Source organism: Eptatretus burgeri, chromosome 3, assembly GCF_056783735.1.
Source record: "Eptatretus burgeri isolate ZD-2024b chromosome 3, Ebu_testis_v1, whole genome shotgun sequence".
NCBI classification, from domain to species: domain Eukaryota; kingdom Metazoa; phylum Chordata; class Myxini; order Myxiniformes; family Myxinidae; genus Eptatretus; species Eptatretus burgeri.
Window position 1 is genome coordinate 102,370,143 of NC_140963.1, and position 17,147 is coordinate 102,387,289.

A 17,147-nucleotide genomic window follows, 5' to 3' on the forward strand; every position below is an offset into this window, starting at 1 on the left:
AAAAAAAACAAAAAACATTGGCAACTTGGTTTAATGGGAAGTACCCAGAACAAATTTACAGCCAAGGAAACTAAAAGACGGACAAAAGGAGGTCACCAATCACATCTGGTGACAAGAAACATCGAAGGCCTTTTGTCTTTTGAGACGCAACCGATTCATTGAAAACTGGATAGCTGCAAGCTGAGCTCACCAAGCCAACCTTGCAACCCTTAGCTTCTCAGGCATTCCCAGCCTTCCAATCCCACCGGGTCATGAGGGGTCAAGCACCATCGCGCTCCTTGCTCACCTCCCCGAGTCAAAGCTTTATACTCACTCAGTCCCCAGCTCGGCCGAGCCAGTCAAACCCTACTCTTACCTCTCGTCCTTCAACAAAGCAGCTCCCACTGAGACCGTTTTTGGGTTGTTGCACTAATGCCAAAAATGAAAATGAAGATAAACAACAAGCGAAGACCATCACAATGTTGAGAATGTTTTAGCTCGGGCTGGTGTAGACTTGGCTTGCTGAGGAAGGAAAATATTTGCATTTACTGTAAATACACAAATACAAACCTCGATGAGAAAACCTCAGGTATTTTCTGCAGAAAATGCATCACGACGATTTCTGTTCATGAGATTTATGTGCCTGTCAACATTTAAAAATTGCACTGGCATTTCAAAAACGTTCCTTGACAAATCCATTTAAAAAATAAAAATAAAAAATAAAAATAAAAAAATCACCGGAGCATCTTACCATCTGGTACATAGGGCAGTACCCTGACCTGTGATGGCACGGGGAGAATGCCTGAACAAGTACTGATACATAATGACGATCATAGCACTCTTAACTCAACTCATGGAAGAGATGCGAAGGCTTGTACAGCCATGCAACCAAAACATCAAAATAAGCTCACTCGCCATGTAAACAACTGAATAAAACTCAAAACCCCTTCAAGTAGATTAATATTAAACATGACTTTCATTTAAAAATAAATAAATAAATAAAAGCAAATGCTCAAAGCACATAATCGAATATGGTTGGACTAGCCTGGTGGGGGTCGTATGGCAGCTATCATTTCTTGAAGCGCGACTGTGTCGCTGATGCAGTGCCCCTCGACCAGTGCACACACTGTAACTGGTACTCATTTTGCCGACCTCGGAAGGATGACAGGCTGAGTCAACCCCCTGGTGTATTAATTCAGCGGCCGATGGGGCTTCAACTCAGGACCCCAGGATCCCAAGCCCTAACCATGGAGCCAACACCAGGCTCGGACTAGCCTTATTTACTGCACTGGGCTTGCACAAGAGCCTCAGCCCTAGAAGTATGTACACTCACCCCTGAGCTGTCAAACCTGAGTTAGAATCCTGACCCAGTTATAAACTGTCATCCTAGTATTTCGTAGGCAGGGCGATTCATCAGAGTGTGTGTGTCGTCCCTCGGAAGACCAATAAACTGGGCATCCCGTCTGCTAGAATTAGTTGGTGCACATTAAAGATCTCATGGTATCCTTTGCAAAGAGCGAGCTATTGCCAGCACCCTGAACAAATTCCAAATTCCTGCTCTCACCGCCAAGGAGCACTTAATCAGTAGCACAGCCCCCCCCCGCCCCCCAGCAATGTGCTGCACCGTGGCAACACATAAGTATTTAATGTGATTATTTCAAAATACGTGTCCGCCATCAAGAATGTCGCTTCTTCTTCATTGAAGAAATTTACAGTGCCCACACTAATGGACCATGAGTTCATCCATGAGTTGATGGAATAAGTTTGTTTGTTTGTACTTCATTCGATGACCGCGTTGAAGCCACATGGGCCTATACTTTGTTACTTCAACCCGTACCAGATGGCATCAGACTTATTCCATCAGTTAGCGGACTTACACTTTAAAAATCAGTCGACACAGATTCTTACCCACACTCTCAATCTACTTTAAGCGCCACACAGGGAAACAAAACAGTCATGAAATGTCACTCGAGACCAATCAATACATTCCTAAATAATTTGTTGCTTTGGATTTGCATTCACCTTCATATGAACTGGTTGCTTGGCATAAGCAGCGCAAATCCGTTAATTGGTGTGTCCAATTCCCATCGCGGCTCAAGCAACATCTTTACAACTTGCATTATGGGACATCCCCAGAACTTAACGGATTTGCAGCTTCTTTTCCATGCATTAAATATGCTGTTGGATCAGTCACGCGCGGTTTTTGGCTGGTATCACGAACATGGCCCCTGCCAATGTGAGGTAATGATGTCAGTCCAGTGGGAGGTGAACATCAAGTGAAAAATAAAAATAGGGGGAAATACTCCTGGGCACTCACCTCGTGGAATAATGATACTGAGGAAGAAGTCAACATGGGATGGAATCAGCAAAATGTACAAATGAACCAATGTTATAGCACATACCTACTTTGGGGGGAATCCCCCCCCCCATACACTCCCTTAGACCCCAATTCATTTTTCATGTCATGAACAAACTGTTGAACATCACGGGTGATGAAGGTTTTAGTCAAGTTTCATCGAAATCATGTGTGTAGTTTCTGAGAAGAAAGGAAATACCTTTTTGGGGGAATGGGGGGGGGGAGCAACCCCCCGTCGACCCCCAATTCTCTTTATACCGTGAACAAACTTTGGTACATTCCAGGTGATGAAGGTTGTGGTTTAGTTTCATCAAAATCGTGTGTGTAGTTTTGAAGAAGTTGCAAGTGTTTGTGGACGGATGGATGGATGGACGGCGCGCAAATAAGCTCCCCGGAACTACATTCCAGGTGAGCGAGAAATGAAAGCCGATGGGACGGGTTGCCTTGGGTCATTACCATGGAGCACAAGTCAAAAGGGACAGCATGTGGGAGAGAGAGTGAGTCAAGTGCATTTTCAGAAGTTTCTATCAACACTGGCCATGATCAAATTACAATCACACTCAGTGATGAACCAAAAGCATTTTTCACCAAAACATTATTTGTGTTTGAATATTTTATAAACTGCTCCTTCCAGTCTGGTGACCGATTCCACCACACTTTGATGTTAATTTAGTCAGGAAACATCCACAGCAAAGGCTGGAGGTGAAAGAAGGAAATCACATCTGAAATAAATCAGAAAATTCAAACAAACCCCTTGAACCCCAAAATAAACTCAAACACATTAATTACCCTCACCGAAGGAGAGCAGATTGTGTTTGGGTCCGTTTATTACTTAGGAAATCTAAAGATTTCATCAGTATATTGATCACTTCCGGACTCTGTTTGTTGCTTACGAAATATTTATGACTTCCGTCCTCTGTTTGTGTGTTTGTTTGTCGGCACGATAACTCGAGAACGGAAGAAGCTACCAATGTCAAATTACACCACGTGATTCAGGAGGGTGGTGGCTGGCGCTGATTAGATTTTGGTCAAAATCGGTCAAAGGTCAAGGTCACAGTGAGGTCAAACATAATTCCATAAATTCATGTGGAGAAATGGAGTATTTTGCTTCAGTCGATGTTATGAGTTAGTTTTAACTTCAATTTTAATTTTGTCTTCGGTTTTTGCGATCGCTTAGGACGCTTAACACTCCCACTGAGAACAGTTTTTTATTCTGGTAAAAATTGTTCTGGATGACAACAAAAATTCTGGTTGTCGAAATTCTGGAAAAAAATCGGATGTTTTGGAGACGTATTAAGATTGCATAAAAAATATTTCACTCGCCGCGTCACGGCTCGTCACGTGGTGCAGCGTGCTCGAGCAGATGCGGCGTTGAGTCACGTAAAGGTTTTGCGTGTGCGCGTGCTGACGGTGTTTAAAAGTCATTTTTTATCCCAATAAAGGTTATAGTCTCATGCCTGACTCGCTCAGTCGTCGGATTATGTAAAGATTGTTGGTGGATGGCCGAATATTACGGTTTTGTGACTTTGAAAAAATAATATGAAATAATTGCGTGGAGAAATGGAGATTTTTGCTTTGGTCGACGTTACGAGTTCGTTTTCACTCTGATCGCAATTCTGTTTTCACTTTTGGTAACGGTTAAGTATGCTTAACACTCGGTTGTCGAAATTCTGGTAAAAATCGGATGTTTTATGAGATTTATGTCGGGTGTCGTGTCTGAGGCTAAACTGAAAATTATGCTAATGAGGGGGATTGTAACACACGGCATTATGCACTTGTTTTAAAGTCAATTTCAATCCTGTCTTCACTTTTGGTAATGGCGTAGTATGCTTCATACTCGGTTGTCGAAATTCTGGTAAAAATCGGATGTTTTATGAGATTTATGTCGGGTGTCGTATCTGAGGCTTCACTGAAGATTATGCTAATGAGGGGGATTGTAACACACGGCATTCCGCGCACGTTTTAAAGTCAATTTCAATCCTGTCTACAATTTTCGTAACGGTTAAGTATGCTTAACACTTGGTTGTCGAAATTCTGGTAAAAATTGGATGTTTTATGAGAGGTTTGATACAGAATCATCGTAGAAACTTCTGGTTTGCGTCGCTACCTTCTCGAGAGACAGCTTTTATTAGACAAGGTCAGAGGTCAAGTTGACAATTTCGTAAGTACCAGTCTCTGACTGCTTGTTTGTTTGTTTGTTTGTCTGCACAGAAATTGTGTTGTTCTCCAAAACCGCTCGTCAGACTGACAACATTTTCACCATTGGTGCGACTACTCATGTGGAATGACTAAATCATAATTATGACATCATAGGTCACGTGGTGTGGCCACCATATTGGAAAAACAGAAAACTTTGGACCTCTATCTCTCAAACCACATCAAAGAAAAAGAGTTGAAACTTGGCACATAGCAACGAGAATGAGAGCGATTTTTAATGTCATCGGTGCCTTCTTTATGACGTCATAATTGTGAATGGAGAATGCTACATCCGATCAGTATGAACATTTTTTAAGGCCATCGAGGGATAAAATGGTCTACAGAAGAAAAAAAAAAAAAAGATGAGGTCATTGGTTATGTGATTCGGCAGCCATGTTGTTGGGGGGGAGGGGGGGGAATAAAAAAATACAAAAAAACCCTTCAAGAATCTTCTCTGAAGTGGCTGAACAGATCGAGGCGAAACTATGTACACGTATTACTGCCTATCCATGAGGAACAAAAGCTTCACACATATATCATCATAGGTCACATGGAAGGCAGTGAGAGGGGAGTGGATGGGAAGGCAGTGAGGGGAGTGGATGGGAAGGCAGTGAGAGGGGAGTGGATGGGAAGGCAGTGAGAGGGGAGTGGATGGGAAGACAGTGAGAGGGGAGGGTGTTGTCCAAGAGTGTCCAAGGATGCACCAGATGATGAGGAGATTGGGACCATATTCTGTGCAGAGTGTTGGTGCTGCCTCAGCAGTCTCCTTGGCTATTAGGCACAATCCTGGACGGGTCGCCACTCCGACACAGTATACCAGCATACTGGCACGCATTTTGCCGACCTCGGAAGGATGACAGGTCGAGTTAACCCCACCTGATGAGCGGGATTTGAACTCAGGACCCTTGGATCCAAAACCCGCCACCCTAAGCATTAAGCCAATGCACAAGATAAAGGATATAATTAAATAAGGCTGTTAATTATCTTGAAAAGGGGTAATTTAATTAACCCAAACACCAAGTTTTCACACATGCACTTTCTTGGAGTTCCCTCAGTATGCATGCAAAGTTTCATGGTTTTGGAGTTATGCAGGAGAGACTCACACACGTGTGTGTGTATATATATATATATATATATATATATATATATATATATATATATATATATATATATATATATATATATATATATATATATATATATATATATATATATATATATATATATATATATTTATATCTTCTTCTTCTTTCGGCTGCTCCCGTTAGGGGTCGCCACAGCGGATCATCCATATGATCCGCATAGTGATTTGGCACATGTTTTACGCCGGATGCCCTTCCTGACACAACCCTGGTCGCCTCTTACGACACAGGGATATGGTACACCTATTTTAACCGGGGCGTACACCAGCCCAGTATACTGGTACTCATTTCGCCGACCTCGGAAGGATGACAGGCTGAGTCAACCCCCTGGTGTATTAATTCAGTGGCCCAACGGGGCTTGAACTCAGGACCTTTTGGATCCCAAGCCGCTGCCCTAACCACTGCGCCAACACCAGGCTATATATATATATATATATATATATATATATATATATATATATATATATATATATATATATATATATATATATATTATCCCTGTGTCGTAAGAGGCGACCAGGGTTGCGTCAGGAAGGGCATCCGGCGTAAAACATGTGCCAAATCACTATGCGGATCATACGGATGATCCGCTGTGGCGACCCCTCACGGGAGCAGCCGAAAGAAGAAGAATAACATATATATATATATATATATATATATATATATATATATATATATATATATATATATATATATATATATATATATATATATATATATATATATATATATATATATATATATATATATATAGTTACGAATCTGGCAGCCATGAGCACTCAACATTCAGGTCCCAAGGAGGTTACTTATGTCGATACGTATGTGTACAGTTAGAATCCATCCCCTTCTGTCTCAAGGGAATTACATGTGTTTGCTACAGATTATTTTATAGCTAGGATTTTTACATCAACAACGCCAACAACACTCTGCTCGCGGCATTGTCCGCGCTCTCACGAACCGTTTCGTTCTGGCCGAGCGCCAAATAAGGGTATGCGTCATTTTCCGGCCAATGGGCGAAGAGCAGACCAGAGCCGAGGTGGTCCTTTGCAAGAAGGCAGAGACAACACGTGGTCCGCCCAATGAGAGCAGGCCACAGATGAGCGGACCGCGCCCGAGAAGGACGACGAAAGAAAAAAAGAACGAATAATTGCGCCCCGTCTGCTCGAGCGTGCTTTGGTCTGGTCTGCGTTTGACTATAGCACGCATCCGAGGCGTCTCGTCTGGCGCAGAACTACAAGAAGTCGACAATCTCATCACGGGAGATCACCTCCACTGGGATCGGCTGCCATGGTCCGTCCTTTGGTGACTGGTGCTCCGGAAAGGAGTGGACGACCATCCGCGCACTTGCGGCCAGGTAGCCAACCGTCCTGCCTCCCAGCCGAACTATCCTCCCCGGCTGGAGAGCCAAATAAAGTCGTGGCGGGTCAATTTGCTTTTTGGGTGTGTGTGTCTGTGTGCGGGCCTGTCTTGTCTAAGTAGAATTGTAAAATGCTTGCGTAATTGTACATTGGAATATATTCGGTTGTCACTCTGCTCTGTGTCTCCCATCCCGATTATTCTCTATTGTAAATAAATACCCCTATTGTTGAATGTACCAGCTCGTTTGTGTTTCTATCATTGGTTTGCCACGCTACGAACGGGAACTAGGAGGCCTCATTGCTACCGAAATCGTGCAATCGGCCCAGCAGGATTCTGGTACTCTCCGCTCGGGGTACAGCTCGTATCCAGCTAGGTAACGGCCCGGATCGCGCAGATCCTGCCGAGGGTGAATTTCCCCGGTAGTTTGGACAACGTGGGTATTTAGGGAAATTGAAATTGGCAATCGACCCTATTCCACGCAGTTGACCTATTGGCGATCTTCGGTCCGATAAGGTACCCGTCGGCTCCGGGGTTATCCGGGGTGACGATCAATAAATTCCGGGTGTTCGGTGGAGCCGACTCTACTGCTCCATCTAGCGATTGTGCTCGCCACCGAAACTCGGCCCCACAACAATATATTGTTGTGGCCACGGGTACCGAGACACCAGCTCGTCACTCAGGGGGATTAATCCCCAGTTGTCCTCGGAAGAGCTGGACCTGGGGCCACCGCTCACAATTTACGTTGTGGTACGGTGGGTTTTTTTAGAACCAGGAACGCCACCCAGTCAACCACGAGTTCGTGTCCGCCGTCTAATTATTCCGTTTAACTCGAGGTCACGTGGTTACCTGAGCGGGGAGCGCGTCCTCTGCAAAGCACCAACGTTATCTTGATTAGATTTTACTTAGGGCGGCCGAGCGTTTTAACCTCTAGTGCGTGACGATGATTTTTGGTCAAATCTGTGGTAATTACCTCCCAGTCTCTCTCGGTTCGAACAATGCTAGACCAATAGAAGGAAAGGACAAACACGGACAGGTTGTAAATCGACAAAGAATTTATTAATAATAAAATAAAAAAATAAAAATAACTTATTTTCTGAGGTAAATAAAGAACGAATTTCAAATGAGAATCAATCAAAATGCCAGGAAAGAGACAAGGAGGAGATGCTTATCGGGGGGGTAGACTTAGAGCTAAACACAGACATGGGTACCCAACAGATCATTCATTGGGGGGGGGGGGGAAGAATCGTCCCGTTCACCAGAAAGTCATCCGTGAAGTGAAAATGTCCTGAAATGCGTGCGCGCGTATCACATCCGTTGCCAGAACCCAGCTTTGCCGTGCACCCTCTGGTGAACAGCCTTGAATGCCAGTCGACGTCTGGAGGGCACCGGGATCGTCTGTCACGGGTCTAGACCCTGGTGTTGTTGGTGACCGACCCATGCCTCACTTGTTGACAGCGCTGCTCACACCCACACGCTCGCCTGCCCAAGCAGGAAGGAAGAATTGTCTCATTGTTGGAGCTGGTCAGACACCCACACGCGCACCACACGCTCACTTGCCCAAGCACTGTGAAGGACGAATTGTTTCGTTGTTGGCGCTGGTCAGACACCCACTTCTTGCTCGCTTCTCAAGCTTACTTCTCGTTCTCTTCTGTCTCCCTGGCTTTCCTTCGCCCCGCTTTCTTTCGCCTCTCTTGCCCTTTGCTTTTTCCTCTCTCTTTTCGCTATTTATTTTTCTTCCTCACGCTTTTCTCTCTCTTTCGCTTTTTCGCCTCAGAGCGCACCTCTCGCTCGTTTTTATATCTCCGGGCCATCTCTGCCGGTGCCGTCCACCACAAGCTCACTCCGCCCCACTGGCGCACAGTTACCATGACGACCCATGCGCTCTCAAAAAATGCGGGTGTCGGAGCTCACGAAAGATTGTTGCTGAGGAAGAATGGGGGCGGGCTTCAAAGCACGTGAAAGAAATGTGTGTAAACGTGTCTGTCGTAAAGAAAAAAGCTACCCATAAGAAAGGGGATCTATCCTTTACCCTTCTCAATGCATCACATTTAACATCCCATTAGACATGGGGATGGGGCTAACCTGAACATGCATTTAAGGAAATAACTGTCTGAGGACCTGGATGTGTGGATGCATTCATCAGACCGGATTCTGAAATCCGTAACAATATACATATATATATATATATATATATATATATATATATATATATATATATATATATATATATATATATATATATAAACAGAGATATAGTAAGGGAAGGGAAAGAAACTATTGCTTGGCCATGACACCTCATAGAAATACCATCATAGTGTAAAAATCTCACAAATAAGCAGTGTTTTTTTTTTTTTAAAGGTATGAATCAGCCGTGCATGACCCATCCTCCCCTTCTCTCCCCCCCCCACCCCACCCCACCCCAACCCCCCCATTCCTTACTTCACAGCTCACCCTTTAACCCAAAAACAGTGCTTGGAAGATGGCCACATACATCAGGCTTGCACAATGAGGTAATAAATCACCCAAGCAAAACAGCACTTGGGCCCCAAGAAAACCATTTCTCAGTGGGTGACGTGGGTAAAGGACCGACTACAAACTAAACAATTGCACATGCATGTCATGCTGAAGGCTACCAAGCTCAATCGAACCATGCACTTGTCAACCATGCCGTGACCAGCACCATCGTGCTCAAAAGTAAGTAATTTAAAACATCATTGCAAATTACGTCACAACTGCCATGTAACGCGAAATGGAAACTTGCGTGGGAAATGTGCTCGAGGATATAAGACAGGGCCCCGCATGATGATACTTTTTAAGTTCAGGACAGACTTGTAGACGTGTCAAGGAATCGTTTCGGTTCCGAACACCTACATTGTAATGAAATGTCATGTCCTAATCCAACATGCATTCAAACAAGATGACACATTGTGCACAGCTGCAAATAAATAATTTGCATCCAGAGCGATATCTGAGGAAGCAGAAGAGACTGATATGTGAACAAACAACAACAAAAAAGAGCGCAATGCTACACCAACACAATCTTAAGAAATGCAAGAGGTTATGAAATGAGACAGATGCAAGCATTGAAAAGATGAACAAAGCAGGAAAGAGTCCATGTGTAAAAAAACATGACTTCCTCCTCTGCTCCTCGCAAAACAAAAGGAAACTAAAAGCATCTGAAAATGCAAAGCCCGCCCGCTTTGTATTTAGACATCTTTCATATGCGAAGCATGTATGACGAAAAAAAAGCAAAACAAAACAAACAAAAAATACAAATAAATAAACATAGAAACGGTAATAAAACGGCAGCTGGCATCTTCCTTGAAACCTGCGCAAAAAACAAGCAAGCCTGCGTGAAAACCAGCAAGCTTGTTGTCATGGAAACCAATAACATGTCAAAACAAATTTTTCAGCTCACCTATAACATAGTTCTGGGGAGCTTATGGGATGGCACGTCATCCATCTGAAAACATACACTTTCTTCTCTGAAACTACACACATTATTTAAATGAAACTTGACCACATCCTTCATCACCTGGTATGTATCAAACTTTGTTCATGGCGTAAAAATAAAAAATAAAAATTAAGTGTGAGTGTGTATGTATAAATATATATATATATATATATATTGTTGTGGTTACCAAATTCGCAAACCACCATTCAGGTCCCTTAGGTGAGGTATCCCGGTAAGTGCATGTGTAGTTAGGCCCAAACCCGTTGTCTAGTGGGAATACATGTCATTTATGCGAGCTGCGACTCTTCAGGATAGCCGTTTTTCTTTTACTATCTTTATTTTGGACCAGCCGCCATGATCACAACCACAACATCAACCACCGACCACAACCACCGCTTCACCACAACCGCCACGACCTTCACGCACACCTCACAACCGTAGCATCGCCACCGTTCTTGCCCCGCTGTGGGTACCGGTGTTGGACTCACGCAGAACGCGCGTCGAACAGCGTGTACAAAATCACGGATTTTGTGCTTCAAAAACGGATCAAAAACGACACACGCCCACTTTTTGCCGTCCAATCGGTGAGCGAGGGGCGATTTGGCCCCGCCTCCAGAACGATCGATAGATGCAAATTTGTGGATCAAAAAGCCTTCACGCCCACTTTTTCTCGGGCCAATGGGGAGCGAGGTGAAAGGTCAAAGGGAGGGGGTCAAAGGCGAAGTTACGGGGGGATAAAAGGACGGTGTTCGTCAGTCAGAGGAGAGTCGCAAACGAGAACGAGAAGGAGTCGGAACGGAGGGGACGAGTGTGGAAGACTGGAGCCCGAAGCCTGCAGTGGCTGGAGAAGCTGAAGAGAGTCGGACGAGGGGGTGCTCGCGTCGGTGCCAGGAACTGCACGCCCGAGGGAGGCCGGCAGCGCGACCTGGCCGAGGTGGAGACGCACACCAGGGATAATAAAGATCCTCTATACCCCGAGCATCAGCAACCCCCTCCTGTTTCCCCCCGCGCTGAGATAGTGCGACCAAGGGGGCCCCGTTCCCACCCCCTGCCAGGCACTGTCCACGAGGCCCGCGGGTTGCGGGGCCATCGCCGCTCCGCGTCTCATCACCAGACGGGTAGGCCCGACCCGGTCTCGGCCTCAGGCCTGCCTCATTCTTGAGGGTATTTGTTTTCCTTGGTTTTGGGTATGTGTTGTCGGCGCCGTCTGTGAAGTAGAATTGTATAAGTGTTGCCGTGTGCTCGGTAGTCGGTATTAGCTCTGCACTGTGTTTTCACTTTTATGTTTGCTTTTTGTGTAAATGGAATTGTGTTTTCTTTTTTTGTGTGCATTTGGTGGAATTGTATTTGTGTGCTTCCCGTGTGCCGCGAATAAATGTGCTTTATTGTTGAACTGTTCTCCCGCTTCGCTTCGTCTTTTCCCCCATTGAACCCTCATCTTGCTTCACGTAAAGGGTTGGTAGTGGGCTGAGTACGCCCGATAATTAATCGAACCGTCGAGGTCGACGATAACACCGCTCGGTTATTCTGATAGTACGGAACGGGTCGCTTAAGTGGCCCGTGTCCGAAGTCGACCTGCGGCGAGGTGCGATCGCCCGGTCTACCCTCCGCGTGGGTACTTAGGTAGTTCGAATTTGGCGAGCAACCCTATCCCACGCGGGGGCTGATTGGCTCGATCGCGGTGAGACCGAAAGGTCCACCCGTGACTGGTTCCCGGCGTTAGTCCGAGAGGGTCACGACTGGATTGTCCGTCCGGTGGGCGACGTGCCGCGATTCGAGTTACGTGGCCGTCGCGCGCGAAAACCGCAACAATATATATATATATATATATATATATATATATATATATATATATATATATATATATATATATATATATATATATATATATATATATATATATATATATATATATATATATATATATATTGTTGTGGTTGACCAAATTCGCAAACCACCATTCAGGTCCCTTCGGTGAGATATCTCGGTAAGTATATGTGTAGTTAGGCCCAAACCCGTTGTCTAGAGGGAATAAATGTCATTCATGAGGGCTGCGACTCTTCAGGATAGCCATTTTTCTTTTACTATCTTTATTTTGGACCAACCGCCATTATTACCACCACCAACCACGTCTCAACAGCCATCACAACAACAACCACCAACCACAACGCCGCTTCACCACAACCGCCACGACCTTTACCGTCACAACTCGCCACCATCGCATCACCGTCATCTCGCGCCACTCGTGGGCACCGATGCTGGACTCGTGTAGAGCGCGCACCGAGCAGCGTGTTCAAAAGCATCGCGGACTTTCCGCAGAAAAACGGATCAAAAACGACTCACGCCCACTTTTGTTCCGTCCAATCGGTGAGCGAGGGGCGATTTGGCCCCGCCTCCAGGGCGTTGGAGGGCGGTCGCTATATGCAAATTCATGGATCAAAAAGCATTCACGCCCACTTTTCCTCGGGCCAATGGGGAGCCAGCAAGAGAGGTGAAAGGTCGGAGGCAGAGGGTCAAAGATGAAGGAGCGAGGCCACGGGGGATATAAGGGGCCGCGTTCGTCAGTCGAGGCAGTTCAGTTGGCAGGAGGAAGAGTTCGCCATTGGGAGTTCGCGGAGTCGGAGTGAAGAGGACGGAGCTGTGGAGAGGCGGCGGCGAAGGCGGACGAGGGGGTGCTCGCGTCGGATTCGGGGAACTGCGGAGAGAAAGGCCGGCGGCGCGACCGAGGTCGTGGTGGAGACGCTCGTCGCGGGACCCGCGATTTTGTGAAATCCTCCTTTCCCCGAGCATCAGCAACCCCCTCCTGTTTCCCCCCGCGCTGAGATAGTGCGACAAAAGGGGGCCCCCTTCCCACCCCCTACCAGACACCGTCCGCGAGGCCCGCGGAGTTGAGGCACCACCGCCGCTCCGCGTCTCATCATCAGACGGGTAGGCCCGACACGGTCTCGGCCCCAGGCCCGCCTACCCCCCTCATCCTGGAGGGTGGTTCTCTTTTCTTTTGCTTTGGGAATATGTGTTGTCGGCGCCGTCTGTGAAGTAAAATTGTATAAGTGTTGCCGAGTGCCCGGTAGTCGGATAGATCTGCATTGTCGCATTTGCTTTTTGTCTTCTTCTTTTCCATGTGCTTTTGGTGGAATTGTATATGTGTGCTTTCCGTTCATCGTGAAATAAATGTGCTTATTATTGAACTGTTTTCCCGCTTCGCTTCGTCATTTCTTTCATTGAATCCTCATCTTGCTTCACGTAAAGGGTTGGTCGTGGGTTAAGACGCCCGATAATTAATCGAACCGTCGAGGTCGACGAATAACACCGCTCGGTTATCCCGATAGTACGGAACGGGTCGCTTAAGTGGCCCGTGTCCGAAGTCGACCTGCGGCGAGGTGCGATCGCCCGGTCTACCCTCCGCGTGGGTACTTAGGTAGGTCGAATTTGGCGAGCAACCCTATCCCACGCGGGGGCCGATTGGCACGATCGCGGTGAGACCGAAAGGTCCACCCGTGACTGGTTCCCGGCGTTAGTCCGAGAGGGTCACGACTGGATTGTCCGTCCGGTGGGCGACATGCCGCGATTCGAGTTACGTGGCCGTTTGCACGCCGGCGGGCGCGAATCCGCAACAATATATATATATATATATATATATATATATATATATACATATACATATACATATACATATACATATACAGTCATGCGCCACTTAACGACAGGGTTACGTTCTGAGAAACGCGTCGTTAAGCAACGTCGTCGTTGTGCGAACATCATTTTTTTTTTTTCATTTTAGTTTTCGAACATCGTACTTACACAAACCTAGACACCTTGGCGATATGGTGTAGCCTATTGCTCCTCGGATACAAACCTGTACAGCATGTTACTGTACTGAATACTGTCGGCAATTGTAACACGCATGCAAGAGACAGAAGACACGTTAGATTTACCTTTGTGCTGTTCATGACGGCCATCGGTGTTGTTAGCAGCAGCTTACAAGCTCCTCTCGCATCGATTATAGAAAGGTGAATAAATAGCGTTTAGATTTTATAAATCCGTAATCATTGCATCGATGTTACAATTTATAAATGAATAAACGAGCACCTGTCAATTGTGATATATATTTTCGGAACAGTGCGATTGTTTTCACAACATAAAAAGCTTCACTAAAAATAAATTTGTTTTAATTGACGAGCAACCGATTTATTTGTGGAATTCTTCAATTCAAAGGTAATTTACTTGCTAGAAAGTAAACGTGGAAACATTGGTTCAGTTTGAAAGCCGATTTCCTTGAATCCCGATTTAGCACGACCCTGTTTTTTTTCGCGATGACATTTTATGGACCTCAACGATCTCATTATAACGGGGTCACACTGTCGTTGTTTATTATCATTATGAGGTATTATGTTCTGTAGAGTGTACATAATTGTATGTGCTATTTTTATATGAGGCTACATCACTCGGCAATAGGAATTTTTCAGCTACATCTTTTATTTTTTTTTTTTTTTTTCAGAGCTGGCAGACCCGTCGTATATGCGATCCGTCATTGCCCGTAACGTCGTTAAGCGGCGCATGACTGTATATAGAAATATACATACATACATATTGTTGCGGGCCGGGTGAGAAGACCACTCGGTGGGGGAAGCTGTCAGTTCCCACCAGACTCCCCGGAATTGTAGGCCGTCGCACACGGATAATTCCGTGACGCGGCGGGTCGCTTAACCGACCGTGGACACCAATAACTCAACCACGTGACCGAGGGTCCTCCCGTCTAATGGTTACCTAATTAATCACGTGATTTAATTACCGGGGAACACGCCCTCGGCATGCCTTGTCCGAACCGGATCACTCTACAGGATCGGATCACTTTTCCGGATCAGATGCAGCCGAGCCACACTGCCAAGGACGTACCGGCTAAAAGGAACGGATCTTTGGGAATAAAGTCCCGGCTAAAGTAGGATTCGGACCATGCTGGATCAATGGAAGAATAGACAAAAACGAGCAGGGAACATTCCTAATAATAATAATTTATTTACAAGCAGGCAAGGAAAGATAAGTGGCACAGTGAAGATTTATTGGGGTGTGTTGTGCAGAGATAGGGGAGAGAGGTGTGGTGCAGCAAATAAACAGGCAACTTACAAAAGGGGACACATAGCAGACTGAACGTGAAATTAATAACAAGTGAAATCCTTCAATACAGCGCATGTGGTGAAGCAAATGAGTACACTAATGTTAAAATATGCACTTTATGCTTTTTCAGTTGAAAAACAATTAAAAAGCGTACTTAATATTTGAAATGTAAAAAATCTTGTTATTATTGTGATAAGCACATATACATATATATATATATATATATATATATATATATATATATATATATATATATATATATATATATATATATATATATATATATATATATATATATACATATACATACATATGTATATATATATATATATATATATATATACATACATATGTATATATATATATATACATACATACATACATACATACATATATATATATATATATATATATATACATACATACATACATACATACATACATACATACATACATACATACATACATACATACATACATACATACATACATACATACATACATACATACATACATATATATATATATATATATATATATATATATATATATATATATATATACAGCTTGGTTCCCCGGTCGTCAAAATCGCGTAGTTAATTAGGTAAATTGGTTCTCGACAAAAAGACCCTATGCTACACGGTTGAGATATTGGCATCCACAGTCGGTTCAGCGACCCGCGGAATTATCCGGAGCGACGGCCTACAATTCCGGGGAGTCTGGTGGAGACGACATAGCTTTCCCCACCCAGTGGTCGTTCTCACCACCGACCCCCGGCCCGCAACAATATATATATGTATATATATATATATATATATATATATATATATATATATATATATATATATATATATGTATATGTATATATATATATATATATATATATATATATATATATATATATATATATATAATCATGCCCCAAGAGGGTCTACGGGGGATTTCCCCCCCCCCAAAAAATAGGTATTTGCTATCCTTCTCTATCGAGTGCAGCCTGTGGCTGCTGGTTGCATCATTGGTTGGGACACGGCTATGCCGCTGATGCAGTGTCCCCCTTACCAGTACACTGGTGCTCATTTTGCCGACCTCAAAATGATGACAGGCTGAGTCAACCTCCTGGTGTATTTAATTCAACGGCCAACGGGGCTTGAACTCAGGACCCTTGGATCCCAAGCTGCCACCCTAACCACTAAGCCAACACCAGGCTCGGTATTCGCTATAATATTGGTCATTATACTGATTCCATCCCATGTTGACTTCCTCCTCAGTATCATCATTCTGACAGGTAAGCAAGCTTGCTGTTGGCTCAGTGGTTAAGGTAGCTGGCTTGGAATCTTAAGGTTCCGGGTTTGAGCCCCATTGGCCACTGCATCAACACCTCATCCTTCTGAGGTCGTCGAAAGGAGTACGAGTGTACTGGTATCGGGGCACAGCATCAGCAGCATAGTCGCGCCCCAATAAAATGATAGCTACCAGGCAGCCAAGCTGCCATACACAAGAAGAAGAAGCAGCACCCAGGGGTATTGCTCTTATTTTTGATTGACCA

The 17,147-nt window shown here is 44.8% G+C and overlaps 1 protein-coding gene across 4 annotated transcripts in view; it reads right to left on the reverse strand.

Annotated features, from left to right (window-relative positions):
* The window catches only part of LOC147030554 (transmembrane protein 198-like), a 137,432-nt gene that overhangs the window by 93,445 nt on the left and 26,840 nt on the right, over positions 1-17,147 (reverse strand). The gene's annotated exons all lie outside the window — the stretch shown is intronic.